Source organism: Salmo salar, chromosome ssa14 (genome assembly GCF_905237065.1).
Source record: "Salmo salar chromosome ssa14, Ssal_v3.1, whole genome shotgun sequence".
Classification (NCBI taxonomy): domain Eukaryota; kingdom Metazoa; phylum Chordata; class Actinopteri; order Salmoniformes; family Salmonidae; genus Salmo; species Salmo salar.
The window spans coordinates 54,913,430-54,920,362 of NC_059455.1; the positions used below are offsets into that span (position 1 = coordinate 54,913,430).

The window sequence follows — 6,933 nt, forward strand, 5'->3', positions numbered from 1 at the left end:
CGGTGAATTTACTAAATTACTCACGATAAACGTTCACAAAAAACATAACAATTATTTTAAGAATTATAGATACTTTTCACATAAAAGTGCAGATTTTTATTTTTGTGATCCAAAAAAGGTGATTCCGGTCATGCCGAACTAGCGACATTCTGGACAGGCCTAAAAAAAGATTTTAAAACCATTTTCACCAAAAAGCGCAGTTTTTTTTTTTTCTTCCATTTCTGTGACACAAAAACACTGGAACAGAGCATGTGTACTACATCACTGAGACTGTCCTATTTATCTAGTTATTCACCCTCTAAACTGGCTCGTTTTTGCTGTAAATTCAATTTAGGGTTGTTTGGCAAATGTGTTTGGGGGTGCAGAAAAATGGCAGAAAAGCTCCATTGTCTATTCAAACGGTTTCAAATTATAGCGCTGGTCACACTGGAACAGAGCATGTGTGCTACATCACTGAGACTGTCCTATTTATCTAGTTATTCACCCTCTAAACTGGCTCGTTTTTGCTGTAAATTCAATTTAGGTTTGTTTGTCAAATTTGTCTGTGGGTGCCTAAAAATTGCAGAAAAGCTCCATTGTCTATTCAAACGGTGTCAAATTATATACTGCTCAAAAAAATAAAGGGAACACTTAAACAACACATCCTAGATCTGAATGAAAGAAATAGTCTTATTAAATACTTTTTTCTTTACATAGTTGAATGTGCTGACAAGAAAATCACACAAAAATAATCAATGGAAATCCAATTTATCAACCCATGGAGGTCTGGATTTGGAGTCACACTCAAAATTAAAGTGGAAAACCACACCACAGGCTGATCCAACTTTGATGTAATGTCCTTAAAACAAGTCAAAATGAGGCTCAGTAGTGTGTGTGGCCTCCACGTGCCTGTATGACCTCCCTACAACGCCTGGGCATGCTCCTGATGAGGTGGCGGATGGTCTCCTGAGGGATCTCCTCCCAGACCAGGACTAAAGCATCCGCCAACTCCTGGACAGTCTGTGGTGCAACGTGGCGTTGGTGGATGGAGCGAGACATGATGTCCCAGATGTGCTCAATTGGATTCAGGTCTGGGGAACGGGCGGGCCAGTCCATAGCATCAATGCCTTCCTCTTGCAGGAACTGCTGACACACTCCAGCCACATGAGGTCTAGCATTGTCTTGCATTAGGAGGAACCCAGGGCCAACCGCACCAGCATATGGTCTCACAAGGGGTCTGAGGATCTCATCTCGGTACCTAATGGCAGTCAGGCTACCTCTGGCGAGCACATGGAGGGCTGTGCGAACCCCCAAAGAAATGCCACCCCGCACCATGACTGACCCACCGCCAATCCGGTCATGCTGGAGGATGTTGCAGGCAGCAGAACGTTCTCCACGGAGTCTCCAGACTCTGTCACGTCTGTCACGTGCTCAGTGTGAACCTGCTTTCATCTGTGAAGAGCACAAGGCGCCAGTGACGAATTTGCCAATCTTGGTGTTCTCTGGCAAATGCCAAATGTCCTGCACGGTGTTTGGGCTGTAAGCACAACTCCCACCTGTGGACGTCGGGCCCTCATACCACCCTCATGGAGTCTGTTTCTGACCGTTTGAGCAGACACATGCACATTTGTGGCCTGCTGGAGGTCATTTTGCAGGGCTCTGGCAGCTCTCCTCCTGCTCCTCCTTGCACAAAGGCGGAGGTAGCGGTCCTCCTGCTTACAACCAAAGACATCTCTAGTGAGCAAGGCAGCTCGGGCTTGGTCTTAACCTCTATGCTTGCGTCCCACCTACTCAACAGCCAGTGTAATCCTGTGGCGCGATATTGAAATACCTTAGAAATGCTATTACTTCAATTTCTCAAACATATGACTATTTTACAGCATTTTAAAGACAAGACTCTCGTTAATCTAACCACACTGTCCGATTTCAAAAAGGCTTTACAGCGAAAGCAAAACATTAGATTATGTCAGCAGAGTACCCAGCCAGAAATAATCAGACACCCATTTTTCAAGCTAGCATATAATGTCACAAAAACCCAGAAGACAGCTAAATGCAGCACTAACCTTTGATGATCTTCATCAGATGACACACCTAGGACATTATGTTATACAATACATGCATGTTTTGTTCAATCAAGTTCATATTTATATCAAAACCAGCTTTTTACATTAGCATGTGACGTTCAGAACTAGCATACCCCCCCGCAAACTTCCGGGGAATTTACTAAATTACTCACGATAAATGTTCACAAAAAGCATAACAATTATTTTAAGAATTATAGATACAGAACTCCTCTATGCACTCGATATGTCCGATTTTAAAATATATTTTTGGTGAAAGCACATTTTGCAATATTCCAAGTACATAGCCCAGCCATCACGGGCTAGCTATTTAGACACCCGGCAAGTTTAGCCTTCACCAAAATCAGATTTACTATAAGAAAAATGTTATTACCTTTCCTGTTCTTTGTCAGAATGCACTCCCAGGACTTCTACTTCAATAACAAATGTTGGTTTGGTCCCAAATAATCCATCGTTATATCCAAATAGTGGCGTTTTGTTCGTGCGTTCTAGACACTATCCGAAATGGTAAATCAGGGTCATGCGCATGGCGCATTTCGTGACAACAGAATTCTAAATATTCCATTACCGTACTTCGAAGCATGTCAACCGCTGTTTAAAATAAATTTTTATGCAATTTATCTCGTAAAAAGCGATAATATTCCGACCGGGAATCTGCTTTTCGGTAAATGGAGGGAAAAAGAGAAAGACGGGGGGCGGCCAGTGCACGCGCCTAAGCCCTTTGTCCTCTGATAGACCACTTAGCAAAAGCGCTCGTGTGTTTCAGCCAGGGCTTTGAATTACGTCATTCAGCTTTTGCCGCCTTCTGAGCGCCCATGGCAGCCGTAGGAAGTGTCACGTAAGAGCAGACATCCTTTGTAATGGATAGAGATGACAAAGAAGGCCAAGAAATGGTCAGACAGGGTACTTCCTGTACAGAATCTTCTCAGGTTTTGGCCTGCCAAATGAGTTCTGTTATACTCACAGACACCATTCAAACAGTTTTAGAAACTTTGGAGTGTTTTCTATCCAAAGCTAATAATTATATGCATATTCTAGTTTCTGGGCAGGAGTAATAATCCGATTAAATCGGGTACGTTTTTTATCCAGCCGTGAAAATACTGCCCCCTAGCATAACAGGTTAAGTGTTCCCTTTATTTTTTTGAGCAGTGTAGCTCTAGTCACACTGGAACAGAGCATGTGTGCTACATCACTGAGACAGTCCTATTTATCTAGTTATTCACCCTCTAAACTGGCTCGTCTTTGCTGTAAATTCAATTCAGGTTTGTTTGTCAAATTTGTCAGTCGGTGCAGAAAAATCGCAGAAAAGCTCCATTGTCTATTCAAACGGTGTCAAATTATATCTCTAGTCACACTGGAACAGAGCATGTGTGCTACATCACTGAGACTGTCCTATGTATCTAGTTATTTCAATTTTGGTTTGTTTGTCAAATTTGATTGGGGGTGCATAAAAATCGCAGAAAAGCTCCTTTGTCTATTCAAACGGTGTCAAATTATAGATCTAGTCACACTGGAACAGAGCATGTGTGCTACAACACTGAGACTGTCCTATTTATCTAGTTATTCACCCTCTAAACTGGCTCGTATTTGCTGTAAATTCAATTTAGGTTTGTTTGTCAAATTTGTCTGGGGGTGCATCAAAATCGCAGAAAAGCTCCATTGTCTATTCAAACGGTGTCAAATTATAGCTCTAGTCACACTGGAATAGAGCATGTGTGATTCATCACTGAGACTGTCCCATTTATCTAGTTATTCACCCTCTAAACTGGCTCGTTTTTGCTGTAAATTCAATTTAGGTTTGTTAATCAAATTTGTCTGGGTGTGCAGAAAAATCGCAGAAAAGCTCCATTGTCTATTCAGACGGTCTCAAATTATAGCTCTAGTCACACTGGAACAGAGCATGTGTGATACATCACTGAGACTGTCCTATTTATCTAGTTATTCACCCTCTAAACTGGCTCGTTTTTGCAGTAAATTCAATTCAGGTATGTTTATGAAAGTTGTCTGGGGGTGCAGAAAAATCGCAGAAAAACTCCATTGTATATTCAACGGTCTCATATTATAGCTCTAGTCACACTAGAACAGAGCATGTGTGATAAATAGGACAGTCTCAGCGATGTATCTAGTAATTCACCCTCAAAACTGGCTCGTTTTTGCAGTAAATCTAAATCAGGTCTGTCTATCAAAATTGTCTGGGGGTGCATACAAATTGCAGAAAAGCTCCATTGTCTTTTCAAACGTTTTCAAATTATAGCTCTGGTCACACTGGAACATAGTATGTTTGATACATCACTGAGACTGTTGTATTTATCTAGTTATTCACACTCTAAACTGGCTCGTTTTTTGCCGTAAATTCAATTTAGGTTTGTTTATCAAATTTGTCTGGGCGTGCATAAAAATTGCAGAAAAGCTCCATTGTCTATTCAAACGGTATTCGCATCAAAAGATACAGCAGTTTAACTAACTAGCACCACTTGGTGCACTAACCAAAATGCTGGGGATGGTCCGCCCAGGTCTTTCCTAGTGTGCATAGACAATAAAATACGACGGGTAATGTATGCCCGCGGGCCTCTTGCCTAAGCACTCCCTAAGTGCCTTCCCCTTCCCCCCTGGGAACAAATGAAACAGAATAACACAAATGTACTTCACAAGAAAACCTGAGAAAACACTAACCCAGGACATTAAAGAAAACACTGAGCACCAAACACAGAACATAACAATAAGCTTTCTCAGCAACAACTAACTCAGTACATACCCAATTCTCTTTCTGAGAACCAACCAACACACATACATACTATATATATATATATATATATATATATATATATATATATATAACCCTCTGCCATCAATCTCCTCTCTCTGCAATCCTCTCTCTGAGCCACAAAACACTGGCTTATCTAACTTTAGGTGGGGTTGGTAATTGGTGACAGCTGCGTACTGACGAGGGGGCGGGGTCAGCTCTCCAATCAGCAATGGGGCCGACCAATCAGATACTTGGTGAACTTCAGGAAGCCATAACAACAAAACACACTCACAAATACACAACCTACAACACAGAAACTGGGGAACGTATAACAGGCATTTCTAGCTTAAACGGTGTAGGAGGAGTGTCTCCTCACGATTTTGGCCCTGCAACGTCTGCGAGTATCCTTGCCAACGGATCCGTTTTGGAATATCAGTACTGACACAGAGAGCTGTTAGTGAAGAACAGGTGAGGGGTTGCTTAACCTGTTGGGTCTAGGGGGCAGCATTTGCACGTCTGGATAAAAAAAATGTACCCGATTTAATCTGGTTACTAATCCTACCCAGTAACTAGAATATGCATATACTTATTATATATGGATAGAAAACACTCTAAAGTTTCCAAAACTGTTTGAATGGTGTCTGTGAGTATAACAGAACTCATTTGGCAGGCAAAACCCTGAGACATTTTCTGACAGGAAGTGGATACCTGATGTGTTGTATTGACTTTAAACCTATCCCATTGAAAAAAACAATCTTCCCCTGCTTCTCTGCTCTTCATAGACGAGTCGGATTTCAAATCGGGGCTACCAATCTGTAACTATAGCCGTTTTCGTAACCCATCCACTCTCTTTCAAATGTCAGTAAATCATGTCAGCAGCAAGGCAATTGATTACTTCCCAAACAACTATTGTTTTGACCACTAAACAAACAGTTAGACAAACATAGTTTTGCTTAAAATCTTCCTCTACTTCTCTGCTTCTCGAAGGCAGAAACACTTTTTAAATTGGGTCTACCGTTCTCGAGGGAGAGCGATTTAAGCAATCCCTCACCTGCTCTTCACTAACAGCTCTCTGTGTCAATACTGATATTCCAAAACGGAACCGTTGGCAAGGATACTCGCAGACGCTGCAAGGCCAAAATCGTGAGGAGACACTCCTCCTACACCGTTTAAGCTAGAAATACCGTTCCAATTTCAAGAATTCCGCAAAGGTCTCGATCGAGTTGTTTGTATAGAATTTTCGATATCTGTTATACTTTTTCCGTTATTCACTTTCTTGTCGTCTTTCTGTCCTCCATCCGCTTTCATTGGATTTCTCAAGATACTAAAGTGACCCATTGTGACATCATCACTTCCAACTGACATTCTCTGTAAGTGAAATCAAGCAACCTTTGACACAAATCAGCTAATAACTCCACTTTGCAACCACTTAGACAAAATGTGTCAAGTTTTCCAGCTTCGTCTACTTCTCTGCTACTCAAATCTGGAGTTTGGAGAAAAAAATGATATTCGCATCAAAAGTTACAGCAGTTTAATGAAGTTTGTATACATGTTTGACAGAAATATTTGTTTGAATGGCAATAGCTCTACCATTCCTGTTTCAGTGAGCATGCCAAATTAAGCTGAACGAAGCCTATGATAGTAGACTTGTGGGTGTTCATTCCGAGCTTGTTTGACATTGCTAGCCAACGAGCTATCGTGTTTGCGAGTCGCAGAACGACTGAATTCTATTTTCAAAGCCGTAGCAATTTTAGCATAGTCGTTTTGCATGTGTTGCTGTTGTAGACAGATGAACCTTGTCACTTGTCTGTTGGACATTCGCTTCAACAGGTAAAGCCTGTCTATCACGTCCTGACCAGTAAAAGGGGTTATTTGTTATTGTAGTTTGGTCAGGGCGTGGCAGGGGGTGTTTGTTTTTTTGTATTTCGGGTTTTTGGGGTTTTGTTCTATGTTATCTATTTCTATGTGGTTATCTAGTTTTCTATTTCTATGTTGGGTTTTTTGTAATGACCTTCAATTAGAGGCAGCTGGCTGTCGTTGCCTCTAATTGGAGGCCATATTTAAGTGGGTTAGTTTTCTCTTGTGTTTGTGGGTGGTTGTTTCCTGTATAGTCTGTGTACCTTACGG

At 41.4% G+C, this 6,933-nt stretch overlaps 1 long non-coding RNA gene across 1 annotated transcript in view; it reads right to left on the bottom strand.

Annotated features, from left to right (window-relative positions):
* LOC123726732 (uncharacterized) overlaps nucleotides 1–5,713 on the bottom strand; it is a 10,554-nt gene extending 4,841 nt beyond the window's left edge. Inside the window, exons 1-2 of the long non-coding RNA XR_006758854.1 lie at nucleotides 5,702–5,713; nucleotides 4,532–4,533 (exon numbers count right to left, since the gene is read on the bottom strand). This is a non-coding gene — a long non-coding RNA (uncharacterized lncRNA). The remainder of the gene's footprint in view (nucleotides 1–4,531; nucleotides 4,534–5,701) is intronic.
* Nucleotides 5,714–6,933: the final 1,220 nt, after the last annotated feature.